We start from the raw sequence: 13,466 nt of genomic DNA, 5'->3' as shown, positions 1-13,466 counted from the left end.
AATAATAAAAATAAAAAATACATAAAAAAGAAAAAAGAAGAAAAGAAAAGGAAAGGAAAAAGAAAAAACCCAATAGACAAAGGACAGTCCAAAGCATAGAAGCAGAATTCCCAGCTACAAATAAATAGCCGGGTGTATGCTGTGCTGATGGAAGAGCATATACAAAGAAAGAAATGACAGGGTGGGGAGGAAGCGAAATTGGAAATGAAATAAGCAGGCGGAAAGACTAAGAGGCTTAAATGAGAGAGAGAAAGAGGGGAATATGGTTGGAGAGGAGGCGAAAGAAATGACGATAATGTTACTCAGAGAAACTATATGGTCTGATTACTCCAGAGAGAAAGAGATAAAAAGGTAGCGGTGAAGGCATAGAATTTGCATCTAAGAATGGATTAAATGTGACTGTTGAAGCAAGCCAGTGACAAGAATTAACTCGGGCAGTGCATCCATGCCCCGGCTCTGGTAAAAAAAAGAAGAGGGCAGCTCTCCAGCAGGGATGGCGTGGTTTGGTCTAGTGCATCACGTGGGGGGCCTGTCTTGGTGGTTGTGGGGAGAAAAGTGGCGGCACCCCAGTCGCTTCTCGAACCAAGCATTGCAACTCACTCTTTTGGGTGTGTAATCTCTCTGTGCCGGGGGCATAGCTAAGGTGGGCCGTGCTTTATATCCCAGGCCAGGCCTCATTTCCAGATCTCAGTCTGCACCCCATTGATATTGTCCAAAATATAAAGTCACAGGCAAGTCCCTCAGAGCAGTTTCGAGCCTCTCGCCTTCCCCCTGGGGATTGAGCCCAAAGCCACCGCGTGTCCCCTCCAGGTCTGGCTGGCGAGTGAGGAGCAGTTTCACCCGAGGTCGCCAGGGACCAGTGCATCCCGCCTAGGGTCAGCTGGACAAAAGGAAACCGGGTCCCTCTGTGTCCTGAGCGGAGGTTTTTCTCTTCTCCAGCGACAGGGACAGTGTCTTGAGCAGTTTTGGCCACTCTTTCTTTTCCCCCCTAGACTCACCACGGCTCCCCGCAGAGGGGGATCCCGCCCCCCTGTGTCTCCGGTCCCGGCCCGATTTTATCTTCCCCAGTTCACACTCACGCTATAAGGTTTCCTCAGCGGACCCTGTCTCCTTTTCCTCCCAAACTCCTGGATTCTGTAAGGGTTCCTGTGGCTTCAGGCCTTCTCCGTTTGAGAGATGGGGGCGAGTGAAATGTACGGAGCTCCCTACTTCTCCGCCATCTTGCCTCCTCACACCTATATCTTGATGTGAGTGATGGTTGTGTGTGAGTGTGTATGTGTGGGGGGGTGGTGTATGTGATAGTCCTCAAGCTCTATCTGTAAGATCTATGCGTTCAATTTATTGTAAGTTATAGCTCGATTTAAAGGGTGGTGGTGATGACCAGTACATGTGATTGGAGTGGAGAGTAGGGAAGGGCACCGTGGCCTGGCAGAACCAGAAGTCGTTCTGGGCCCTGGGGGACCACACCTGAAGGAACCAGGAAGTAGGAGGGCTTGGGGACTGGCAGAGAGAAGGGCAACCACCCCCACCTGCCTCAGCTACTGTCTCACTCGCTCAGCATCCCCTCCGCCTGCCAATCTTGCCAACCCTCTAGACTCCTACCTTCCAACCTTCTAGAATGAGAAAAGAAAGAACGATAGTGACTTGAACAGATACATGTCAAATTGCTCAAAAAAGTATAAAAACACGTACAACTCAAGTTAAGGAAGAGCTGGTGGCATAACTGTTTCAACACACCCTTAAAAGTCAGATACACCAAAACTATGGTCCCTGCAAAAGCTTTAGCGCTGTGCCGGGGGGCACCTTGCTGGGGGAACAGTAAAGTCCTCAGCAAACATGGGTGGGTAGCTGCACACTGTCGATGCCCAGCTTCACTCTGGAGTGTAGACCTGAAACGACCTACCAGTTGGCATATTGGGGGGAAAGGCCCCATAGTTCAGGGACTTCTGACTTCCTCACTGATTCTCAGTGAAGCTAAATTCCAGGGCTCCTGTCACATTTAGTCTCGCTCATTCCAAGTATTTGGAAGATTCCTCTTGATCGTGTCCATGGCTCTTAGAAAAGTGAGTTATAACTCAGAGTCCTTCCCTTCAGAAACCCAGAAGAATCCGCCTCACACTTGTCATCAGCCAAGGGCTGGGCGAACCCTCAGGCCCTATTGCCTGAGAGCTGAATCTGTATGCCATTCTGGCCCAGGTAAACAACCTAACCAGTCAGAGCAAATGCAGCTGCCTGGTTGGTTCTTGGGGGCTTTGATAACAGCTGGAGGGGTGGGGACACCTGGCTGACTCAGTCAGTTGAGCGTCTGACTTTGGCTCAAGTCATGATCTCGTGGTCCGTGAGTTCGAGCCCTGCGTCAGGCTCTGTGCTGCCAGCTCAGAGCCTGGAGCCTGGAGCCTGCTTCGGATTCTGTGTCTCCCTCTCTCTGTCCTCCCATGCTCTCTCTCTCTCTCTCTCAAAAATAAATAAATATTTTTAAAAAACCTTTTTTTAAGCTGGAAGACGTCCTCAGTTGGGACAAGAAGGCTCTTTTGGTTTAATTAATTGGGGCTATGTGTGCATGAGAGAGACTGTAAGTTCAGGGTTGACATCACTCAGTTTCTGCCTTCAGATACTAAATCTAAGTCAGTGATTTGCTGATTGCTCAACAGCACCAAGAACTGCCTAAATGTAAGTCAAGGGCACCGCCAGCCTTTCGTTTGGGTTTCATTTATTTTTTAAGCAGGAAACCAACAGCGAGTGGCCTTCGCAGCCCCTATTGGGCATCTTGTCCTCCAAGGGCCCCTCGAGTCTGCTTCCCGTTCTCACGCCGAGCAGCAAGCTATTACTGCACTGGAAACCCGCTCGCCTGCCTTGGAGCTCTGTTTGTCTTGGCCTTTTTTCAAGGAGGAGGGGCGTGGAAATTTCTACGTGGGGGCTGAGATGTCAAGCACAGCCCCCTGGCCTTTCTCCCAGCCAAACAGCTCCGATAAGTGGGCAGGCCTTGAGCCCAGAGACCTACAGACACACTTGGATGACTTTACAGAAATCGGTTGGCGAGTCTCTCCGACCGCTCCGACTAGCTCTGGATGCGCCGCCCCCAGCGCCACGGACATGGCCAACTGGACCAATGCCCCCACCCCGGACGATGGCTACGAGTATTACCTGGACTACCTGGACCTCATTCCCGTGGACGAGAGGAAGCTGAAGGCCAACAAATGTGAGTCCTGAACTGGGGAAGCCAGCCAGACAGAGGCTGGGGGCTGGCCCCACAGCCTTTCTCTGATTACTTCCTACTCCAACAAATGTCACAGATGAGCCCAAACATGACCCTGACCCTAACACTCAGAGATGGAAGTAAACGGGAGTGAAACTGTATCTATTATGGGTTTGGAACTAACCTCCTAAGAAACTCGGATAATTTGGGAGCAGAATATGCTTTTTAAAAATTTTTATTTTTTATTTTTTTTTAATGTTTTATTTATTTCTGGGAGAGAGAGACAGCGTGAACAGGGGAGGGTCAGAGAGAGAGGGAGACACAGAATCCGAAGCAGGCTCCATCCAGGCTCTGAGCTGGCTGTCAGCACAGAGCTGAACACAGGGCTTGAACCCACAAACTGTGAGATCATGACCTGAGCCGAAGTTGGACGCTTAACCAACTGAGCCACCCAGGCGCCCCTAAAAAATTTTATTTTACTGTTTATTTATTTTTTTAGAAAGTGAGAGAGAGAGAGCAGGAGAGAAGCAGAGAGAGAGAGAGACAGAATCCCAAGCAGGCTCCCAGCTCTGAGCTGTTAGCACAGAGCCCAACACAGAGCGGGGCTCGAACCCACGAACTGTGAGATCATGACCTAAGCTGAAGTTGGACACTTAACAGACTGAGCCACTCAGGCACCCCTAGAATATGCTTAAAAAAAAAAAAAAAAGCTTATTGATTTATTTAGAGACAGAGACAGAGCACAAGCAGGGGAGGGGCAGAGAAAGAGAAAGAGAGAGAGAGAATCCCAAGCTGACTCTGTCTGAGATATTAGCTCAGAACTCGACTTGGGGGGTATCTCTGGGGTAAGCTGGTGCTTTGTGAACAGTCTTCTCTGATTATTCCAGCTACTCGGTCAAGATAACAAGTTAGCTGAGAAAATTAGTAGGAAAAACCAAACCAGACGAAACCAAATAAAGTCTCCGCACTTGGCCGTCCTCAAGTCTTGGGCTCCTTGGATATTTCATGCCCTGCTATCACATAATCTGTCAAAAACTACGTGCAGTCGCTAGAAAGAACAGGATGCTCTTCATGCAAAAAGCAAGATCCCTTGTTCAGACATCAGCTCCAAACTGAAATCTCTTTGGCTGTTATTACTAATAAAAGGAAGCAGATCCCCGACAGAGCCCTGGGAAGTTATCTAGCATGGCTTGTTAGGAGCTGTTCCTGTTTCCATTTTCTTTTACAGCTTCCAGAAGTCTGGGTACCCAATCACCCATGTTTGCTGTGTTCAGCCTGGTACCAAAGCTTTTGGGGGCGGGGGGGGGAATGAGAGGTTTGGTGCATGTTTCCTAATGCGGGGTGTATACTCATGAAATCAAAATGCAGAGGTTTGCAGGTACAGCTCACAGGAAGGAAGACACATAGTAACAGGGAGAAAATGGCCGGGCTGAAATAAAAGCCCACTCATCTGTATTGTCAGGAGTTCAGACCTTCAGGATACATACGGGTCTGGACAAAATGGAGATCTGTATTCAGGAAAGTCGTTTTGAAATGAACATGAATTAGGGGCGCCTGGGAGGCTCAGTCAGTTAAGCGTCAGACTCTTGATTTCGGCTCAGGTCATGATCTCAATGGTTTGTGAGATCGAGCCCCTCGGCTCTGCACTGGGCGGGGAGCCTGCTTGAGATTCTCTCTCTCCCTTTCTGCCCCTCCCCCACTCCTTAGTATGCGAACGCACACACGTGCGCTCTCTCTCTTAAAGAAATTTTTTTTAACGTGAATTAAAGAAAATGCTGTGTTAGCTTCGGACACCCCCATCCTTTTGTACGCCAGGCCCCCACCCCGGTCACCACCGGGGCCCCGGAGCTCTACCCCCTGCTCTGAGTGGGAGCGCTCTTGTCAGCCTTAAAGCCTTCGAACCTGCAATGTCAAGCCCCTGCCCTGTGTAACCATCTGCAAACAACGCCCATTTCTAGGGAACATGGTTGATGTTCTCTAAGCTGTGTGTTTTAAAAGAAATATTTTTTTCTTGCACACATGAACTAGAGATAAAAGTTTATAGCCTGCTGGGCAGACACATGAAGTCAAATAAGAGACTCCTTCCTGGGGCCTGGATGGTTCAGTCAGTTAAGCGTCTGACTTCAGCTCAAGTCATGATCTAATGGTTTGTGAGACAAGCCCTGCATCGGGCTCCGTGCTGACAGCGCAGAGCCTGTCTGGGATACTCTCTCTCTCCCTCTCTCTCTGCCCCTGCCCCACTTCTCTCTCTCTCTCTCTCTCTCTCTCTGTCTGTCTCTCTCTCTCTAGGTGTCTTTGACACCCACAGAGAGAGGTACTTCCTTCTGATTTCCTTTATTCCTGTTTGTGTCTCAGTTTTCTTATCTGAATCTAATCTCCACTTTCTCTGGAAAAGAAGTTTGAGGCGAGACAAAACTATGCCCCCAGGGGGTTAATGCTCTGGAGGGGTAGTTGTCTAGCTTGTTTTGGGGGACCAGCTAGGAGCCAGTGACACATGGATTAGGGGCCAGGCACACGGACTCCTGCACCAGCTGGCTGGAGTTCCCATCTGAGCTCCGCCCCTTTCTAGCTCTGTGACTTTGGGCCAATAAGTTGCTGAGGGGAGGCCAGACTCAAGAGGAGGGAATTAGAACCCATCTTGCAATGAGAAAAGTGTTAAAAATTCGGGGCGCTTGGGTGGCTTAGTCAGTTAAGCGTCCGACTTTCGCTTAGGTCATGATCTCGTGGTTCGTGGGTTCGAGCCCCGCATCAGGCTCTGTGCTGACCGCCAGCTCAGAGCCTGGAGCCTGTTTCAGTCTGTGACTCCCTCTCTCTCTGACCCTCCCCTGCTCATGCTGTCTCTCTCTCTCTCTCCTAGAAATAAATAAAACATTAAAAAAAAGAGAAAAGTGTTAAAAATTCAAAGCAGTGTTTAATTCACCACAAACAAGAAAAATATGGCAGATGGCAAAAAAAAAAAAGCAAAAAACAGGAAGGGAAGCTACGTAGAGCTGGGGCCCAAAGAGGAGTTGGGTGGTTGGTAAAGGCTCCCCAAGATGACCTGTGAGCAACGCCCGAAGATTTCTCTTGGAGGAGCTTCCAGGCCACAGGGACGAGCAAAGACAAGGCTCGAGGCAGGGGAATATCCAGCGTATTCCAGGAACGAAAAGGGATGGCAGTGACTATTTCCTCGTACTTTTGGAAACTACCGTGGAAATATCCTTTGTTCCCCTTGAAATGGAAACCACTTTATTATTTCATGAGTCAACACACCCATCAATCAACAAGAAGAAAAAAATCAATAGACATACAGGCAAATGATCCGAAAGGACAGGAACAGAGGAGGAAACCCAAATGGCCAATGAATATGAGAAAATGCTCACCTTCACAAGTACTCAGGGAAGTGCACCGGGAAGGACACTGAGATACCATTTCCCACCCATTTGGTGGGAAAACATGAAAACGCTGGGACCCCGTGTGTCGGGGTAGGAAGTGGAGACATTAGTATTGCCACACGTTGTTGATGGGATGGACGTTGGGTTCACCATTTTGGAGAGCAAGTCGCCAAGGACGAGAAAAGTCAAAGACGCTCACAAGCATCAATGAGCACAGCATCTTATCCCAGGCACCCTCAAGGAACACTTGCATGCGTCCACAAGGATATGTGTATCTCAATGTCCACTGCAGCACTGTTTGCGACAGTCAGAAATTGGAAATGACAGAGCAGCCATCTATAGGAGGAGGGGTAAATAAATTATAATTATATTACGATCACCAGCAATACAGAGTGGTTATAATGCACAGACCAGGTCTATATGTGTCAGCGTCGAATAAATTGCTAAAGTATCATGAACGTAAAAAGCAAGAGGCAAGGGGCGCCTGGGTGGCTCCGTTGGTTGAGTGTGTTGATTTCGACTTGTGTTGGGATCTCATGATTTGTGTTCAAGCCCTGCATTGGGCTCCGCGCTGACAGTGCAGCATCTGCTTGGGATTCTCTCTCTCCCTCTCTCTCTGCCCTTCCCCTCTCATGTGCTTTCTCTCAAAATAAATAAACTTAAGCAAAAATTATACATCCTGCAGAATTAACTTATGTTAATTATTCATGATCATATGAATGATCTCCCTAAAATGAATTTGTTATAATAAACTTATATTAATTTGTAAACACAAAAATACATATGCTATTGGTTATGGGGGTGCACACAGATAGGAAAATATAATTGCATACATCAGTTTTAGGATTGTGGCTTCCCCTGGTGGAGAAGGAGAATGGGATGGAGGGAAGGTTCCAACCTTATTATTTAAAAAACTTTTTTTAAATGTTTATTTATTTTTAAGAGAGAGAGACACACAGAGTATGAGCAGGGGAGGGTCAGAGAGAGAGAGAGCGACACAGAATCTGAAGCAGACTCCAGGCTATGAGCTGTCAGCACGGAGAGCAAGGCAGGGCTTGAACTTACAAACTGAGATCATGAACTGAGCTGAAGTTGGTGGCTTAACTGACTAAGCCACCCAGGTGCCTCTAACCTTAATACTTTCATATCCATATTTTGAAAAAGGATCTGAAGGAAAGAACTTGGAAGATACATACTGTGTATATTTCTATGTACTTGGAACATTTTATAATTCAGACTTTTAAAAAATATTTGAGAGAGAGCACACATGCATGAGTGGGGGAAAGGCAGAGAGGAAGAGAGAGAATCCCAAGCAGGCTCCGCGCTGTCAGTGCAGAGCCTGATGAGGGGCCCCATCCCATGACCATGAGATCATGACCTGAGCTGAGATCAAGAATCGGACGCTTTACTGACTGAGCCACCCAGGCGCCCCTCAAATTGTAAAATGTAATTTTTAAAGGTTAATATGCTGTTAGTGAAAGACTCAGGAAGTAAATTACTTCACTCTACCATTCAGAAAAAAATCAGTGTTAGGACTGTGGTGCCTGGCCACCTTAGGCTTTTTCTGTGTCTTCATAACTCATATGCACGCAGGCACACACACATGCACGTGTGCACATATACACACATGCTGCCTGTGAGGGAAACTGAGGACTGCCTTGAGTCACCTCTGTCCTCCCCGGGCCTGTCTGTCAAGACCAGACAGAGCCCCGCTGGCGGCAAGGGGCAGTCCTCTCTAGTGGATGGATGAGCCCCGCTGGGAAGGAAAAGGACCCTGCACTTGCTTGGAGGTTGGGGACAAGAATCTCACGCTCTGGGCAATTTGGCAGAATTTTAAGCATTTAGTTCGTGTGGACAAGGACCCTCTTTTGTTTTTTTTAACTATTTTTTTATTTATTTCTAGGAGAGAGAGAGAGACAGCGTGAGCAGGGGAGGGTCAGAGAGAGAGGGAGTCACAGACTGAAATAGGCTCCAGGCTCTGAGCTGGCAGTCAGCACAGAGCCCGACGCGGGGCTCGAACCCACGAACCGCGAGATCATGACCTAAGCGAAAGTCGGACGCTTAACCGACTAAGCCACCCAGGCGCCCCAAGGACCCTCCTTTTTTTTTTTTTTTTATGACTATTATTGATTGTGGGAAAATATGCCTAACGCAAAAGTTACCATTGTAACCATTTTTAAGGGTGCAGTAGAGTGGCCGTAAGTACCTTCCCATCATGCACCCGTCCCCACCATCCATCTCCAGGACTTCTTCATTTTTCCCGAACGGACCTCGGCACCCGTGTGAAGCATTCGGAGGCGGCGCCTTTGGGAGGTGAGGACGCGAAGTCGTGAAGGCGGGGCCCCCCGATGGAAGTCGTACCTCTTAGAGAAGAAACAAGAGTGTTCTCCCTCCCTCCTCCGCGTGAGGACGAACCAGGAAGCGAGCTCTCACCCGGGACAGAGCCCCCCAGCACCCTGATCTTGGACTTGCAGCCTCTCCAAGTGTGAGAGAATAAACGTCTGTTACCTAAGCCACCCAGTGTATACAGCTCGTGACGGCCGCCTGGACGGACTGAGAGCACGTCACAGAAGCGGAATCATACACCGTTTGTCCTTCTGTATGGCCTATTTCACGGAGTCGCCAATCTGACAAGGACCCTCTTGGGAGGCAGGCCATTTGGCCAATTTCCAGAACATTCTGTGGCAGAAAGAAATGTACGGCAGGTGGCCAAGACTGCGGGAACGACCCAGAGGTTGACAGGCTCCCGACACCAGAGACATAAATTCTCACGGTACAGCGATGATGTCAGTCAGCATTCTCCAGAAACACAGAACCGATGGGAGGCATGTCCATGCGGATAAGAGGAGACTGATTATAGGGATGAGGTTAGGGAGGCTGACATCCGCCTTCTGGAAGCTGGGAGCCCAGGAAAGCCGGTAGTAATTGAGAACTACAGGAGCTGATGCTTCAAGTCCCAGAGTCCCAAGGCCCCAGAGCCAATGTCCGAAGGCAGGAGAAAACAGACGTCCCAGCGCAAGGAGAGAGTGGAAGAAGTTGCCCTTCCTTTGCCTTTTTGTTCCATGCGAGCCCCCAGGGGATCGGCTGATGCCCACCCACACTGGTGAGGGCAGATCTCCTTACTCAGTCTACTGAATCGATGCCAGTCTTTTCTAGAAACAGCCTCACAGACACGCCCCCAAATCGTGTTTTACCAGCCGTCTGGGCATCCCTTCGCCTAGTCAAGCTGATGCATGAAATTGGCCATCACAGTGTAAGCCGAGCGGGTCCCCAGATGAGGACTGTGAGTGCGTGGCGTGGAGGGAACGTGCGAGCCGCCCCCCACCACACGTCAGGACAGCCGCCACGAAGGGTGTTCCAGAGACCTGGTCACAAGGGTGACGGGGGTGCACAGGTGAACCGGCCCCGGAATCTCACGTGGGGTGTCCGCCTGTCACTTTGTCAGAATATCGTCGCGTTTCCCCACAGCTCCTCAGCTCAGTCTGCTTCCTGCCACCGGCTTCCTCACCCGAGTCTCAAACACACACGGGTCTGCATCCCTGCTGCCCCCTTGGACCAACAGCCAAAAGTCTCTCCAAACCTCTCACACTCGTGACCACTTTCCCCTTCTCTGGTTCCCTGCATCCGCCGTCATCCGCAACTGCTCCTTCAGGGAAATCACCCCGCTCCCTCGCCTCCTTCCTCGCCCTGGTTTCCATGTCTCTCCAGCTTCACTATCAGCTCTCTCAACCTTTTTCTCCTCTCCCTAGTTACACTCTCCTTAGGGTGACCAAGCACAGGACTAGGTTTGCACAGGACTGTCACATGGACGCATCTTGGGGAACTGAGGCACATCAGATGGTCATCTTAACTCCCCTCTTCTCCCTCCAGTTCCACACACAAGAACAAAGCTGCCACTACCCCAGATCATAGGGAAATCAGTAAAAGGCTCCTACTCTGGGAACACAGTTAATCACAACCCATCCAGGTGGAATTCTTTGAGCAGTGCACAACCTGTGCAACCCTCCATGGCGTCACTGCATAGGAGGGACTCCAGGCACAACAATGTGCCCACGGCTCTGTTCCCTGCCCCTGCCCTCTCAGATAAGTCTAAGCTCCCCTTTTCATCTTGGTAGTCCTCTGAAATTTGGTGCTGTCAATTCTGTTCTTCATTCATCTCGACCAGCCCCACTTCCACAGCATACTAGAAACACACAATACCTGTCCCACCTTCTTACCTTTGCTCACAATTAATTCGACAATCAAAATTCTGTAACTATCCATGGTAGGCCATGCATCGCACTGGGAGTTGGAGGCACAAACGCAAAAAAGACCAAATCCCCGTCCTTGATAGTTTAGGAGAATGGTTTTATATTGTTGCCATTATTATCTATTTTATGATGGTGTGTTTCCAAGTAGGTTAGGGGCACCCCTCCACCAGATTTAGGAAAATAGTGACAAGTAAGAACCTAAGACTATATCCAGACATTTCAATAATGGTGTCTTAGTGTCCTCTCACAGTCTATATTCAGTGCTGCACATTTCCCTAAAAGGTGCTTATAAGCCACTTTATCTGCTCCATGTTGATGGACTGCATCTGGTGATGTCTCTTTGGTCTATTTGAGTCTAGAACTTTCTGTAGAAGACACTGACTCGAGGGAGACATCAAGCAGGTCACTCTTTTCATCAAGTGTTTAGTAAGGTGGCAGGTACTAACCATCAACAAACTGTTACTTGGTTAATGGTGATACGCTGGAGATTTGCAGAAGTGGCCAGTAGGGCCACCCACCGAGAAGGACACCCTTGGGGGAGGTGTAAGACGTAAGGAAGGCTTCCAGGGGCGGGGAGGGGGGTGGGCTCAGCTGAGTCAGAGGACCCAGTGGGACTTTGCCTGCCTGAGCCACAGGGGGCCAGCACCGCGGCCGGGGCGGGGGTAGAACAGTTACACTCCTGCTGAGGCCAGAGGTGCTTCTGGCGCGTGTCCCGTGGAGGATGTTTTGGGGGAGAGGGATGGAGGGTGTGGTCCAGACCACACGGGGGCCAGATTCTCACAGGTCGGTCTCAGAAGATTCTTGAAACCGTGGGGAATCATTTAACATTGTAAGCAGAGAGGCGCCTGGGCTCAGTCGGTTAAGTGCTGACTCCTGATTTCTGCTCAGGTCATGATGTCACGGTCTGTGAGTTCGAGCCCTGCAATGGGCACGGGGAGGCTGCTTGGGGTTCTCTCTCTCCCTCTCTCTCAAAATAAATAAATAAACATTAAAAACAATAAATACAATTGTAAGCAGAGAAGACACAAGGTCCAGTTTGCTTGCTAAAAATATCCCTCTNGTAGGGGGCCGGGGGGGGGGCTGGAGACCTGAAAAAAAAATTAGGTTGGAAAGATCTCTACCCTTAGGAGCTGACAGCCTAGGAAGGAGGGGCCTGCATAAATGAGGGTGCTATGGTACCCCAGACACCGGAACAAAAGTATGTGGGGGTCCCGGGGCCCAGAGAAGCCAAGCGACTTGCTCGAGGTCGCCCAGTGAAATATTGGCAGAGCTGGGACTCACCTCCAGGCTNGCAGTGCTGGGGTCCCAGCCACACCAGAGGTCCTTGCAGAGGAAATAAATAAACCTCTGTGACGTCGGCGGCTCTCGAACATGCTGGTAATTTCCACAGTGAAGGTCCGTGTCAGTTTCCACGTGCGCTACTTCCGTGAGNCCTGGAGCCTGCTTCGGATTCTGTGTCTCCCTCTCTCTCTGCCCATCCCGCACTCATGCTCTGTCTCAAAAATAAAACTATAAGAAAATTTTTAAATAAAAAAGAAATTGGGACACAGATACACACAGAGGGAAGACCATGTGAGGACACAGTGAGAAGGTGGCTATCTACACACCAAGGAGAGAAGCTTCAGAAAGAACCAACTCTGTGGACACCTGGATCTTGGACTTCCAGTCTAGAATTGTGAGAAAATAAATTTCTGTTCCTTAAGCCACCGTCTTCCTCCGTTCCAGCTAATATAACAAATATAACAAAACACCACCGACTGGGTGGTGTATAAACCGTAAGTGTGTGTTTCTCAGGCTCAGCAGGCTGGGGAGTCCAACGTGTGGCACCAGCATGGCCGCACTGGGGTGAGGGGCCACTTCCTGGTTCGTAGCTGGTGTCTTCTTGCTGTGTCCTCACATGACGGAAGGGGTGAGGCCATCTGTCTGGAGTCTTTTTTATAAAGGCACTAACCTCATTCAGGGGGCTCCGCCCTTATGACTTAATTAAGCACCTTCCAGAGGCCCCATTGCCAAATACCATCCCACTGGGCAAATACCAACCCACTGGGGTTAAGAGAGCGCAAGCATTCTGACCAGAGCACAGCCTGGGCAAATACACCGGGTCCCCCCCCTCAGCCCCCGCACACCTTGTAGTTTCCTTAGATCTTATACTCTTTTATCCTACTGAATGATTTTTCATATTAGACTTCCTGTTTGAAGGCACAAAGCCCGACCTGGGGCTCAAACCCACGAACCGTGAGATCATGACCTGAATGTAAGTCAGACGCTCAACCGACTGAGCTACCCTGGTGCCTGCGTAGACACATTTTTTTTTCAAGATTTAAGAGTGAGGGGCGCCTAGGTGGCTCAGTTGGTTGAGCGTCTGACTTCCGCTCAGGTACTGATCTCTGGTTTGTAAGTTCGAGCCCCGCATCTCGGCTGTCAGCACAGAGCCCGCTTTGGATCCTCTGTCCCCCTCTCTCTGCCCCTCCCTCCCCTGCTCGTTGTCATTCTTGCTCTCTCTCAAAATGAATAAATAAACTTAAAAAGAAAACGTCTCCCAGTCTAGTTGCCCAAGCAAATGTCTAATCCGATGAAATCAGTTTCAAAGATGTTTAGAAACGAAGCACCTTCAACCTTCATTCCCAGTGACGACTTTCTCTTTCC

Source organism: Crocuta crocuta, unplaced genomic scaffold (genome assembly GCF_008692635.1).
Source record: "Crocuta crocuta isolate KB4526 unplaced genomic scaffold, BGI_CrCroc_1.0 scaffold84, whole genome shotgun sequence".
NCBI classification, from domain to species: Eukaryota; Metazoa; Chordata; class Mammalia; order Carnivora; family Hyaenidae; genus Crocuta; species Crocuta crocuta.
The sequence above is the reverse complement of the archived record's forward strand: the minus strand, read 5'-3'. Positions refer to the sequence as shown.